Below are 1,392 nucleotides of genomic sequence, written 5' to 3'. Positions count from 1 at the left end.
CTGGTGGATGTTAGAAACCTTGCGCTCCTCCACCTTCTGTTTTAGGATGCCCCACAGATGCTCAATAGGGTTGAGGTCTGAAGAAATGCTTGGCCAGTCTATCACCTTTACCCTCAGCTTCGTTAGCAAGGCAGTGGTCATCTTAGAGGTGTGTTTGGGGTCGTTATCATGTTAGAATACTGTCCTGTGGCCCAGTTTCCTAGGAAGGGGATAATGCTCTGCTTCAGTATGTCACAGTACATGTTGGCATTCATGGTTCCCTCAATGAATTGTAGCTCCCTAGTGCTAGCAGCCCCAGACCATGACACTCCCATCACCATGCTTGACTGTTGGCAAGACACACTTGTCTTTGTACTTTTGTACCACAGGACATGGTTCCAGTAATCCATGTCCTTAAGCTGGATACACACTATCCAACTTTTGTGGTTAGATTTCCTTCAGATTTACCTTTTCTATGTAGTGCAAGGGCCCTTCCAGATTGCATACAAATTGAAAGTGTTTAGGTTTGACCTCATATTATATGGTTTTGGTAAGTCTAAAGGAAACAGTCTTCAGAAAATCTTATAGTGTGTATGGCCCATAAGTCTGCTTGTCTTCAGCAGCTATTTGCTGGCTTTCTTGTGCATCATCTTTAGAAGAGGCTTCCTTCTGGGACAACAGCCATACAGACCAATTAGATGCAGTGTGCGGTGTATGGTCTGAGCACTGACAGGCTGATCCCCAAACCCTTCAACCTCTGCACCAATGTTGGCAGCACTCATACTATTTCCCAAAGACAACCTCTGGATATGACGCTGAGCACGTGCACAGGGGGGACAGCAAATGGACACTGTTATACAAGCTGTACACTCACTACTTTACATTGTAGCAAAGTGTCATTTCTTCAGCGTTGTCACATAAAAAGTTATAATAAAATATTTACAAAAAATGTGAGGGGTGTACTCACTTTTGTGAGATACTGTAGCTGAGAAAATCCCTCCTAAAGACTCCTAAATTTAATGACATAATTTTCCTAGGCATGGAGACTAGGAAGTAACTGAAGAAATGTAAAAATAAATTAAAACAAGTAAATATGATATACATTCCCATCTGTTTACTAAAGCCAGCAGCCTAAGGATTCAAAATAGTCAATGTTGGTTGGGAGAGTGAAGTTCCAGCTTAAGTTTTCAGTATGCTGTGTGCTGACAAAGTACACTAAGCATTATAAGGAAAAAGAAAGGTATAACCGCTTGACCTCCAGAAGATTTACCCCCCTGCATGACCAGGCCATTTTTTGCTATATGGCACTGCGTTACTGACAATTGCGCGGTCAGGCAACGTTGTACATAAATAAAATTTGTGTGATTTGTTTCCCACAAATAGAGCTTTCTTTTGGTGGTATTTGATCACCAC

Source organism: Pelophylax lessonae (assembly GCF_965119305.1).
Source record: "Pelophylax lessonae genome assembly, chromosome: 2".
NCBI classification, from domain to species: domain Eukaryota; kingdom Metazoa; phylum Chordata; class Amphibia; order Anura; family Ranidae; genus Pelophylax; species Pelophylax lessonae.
The sequence above is the reverse complement of the archived record's forward strand: the minus strand, read 5'-3'. Positions refer to the sequence as shown.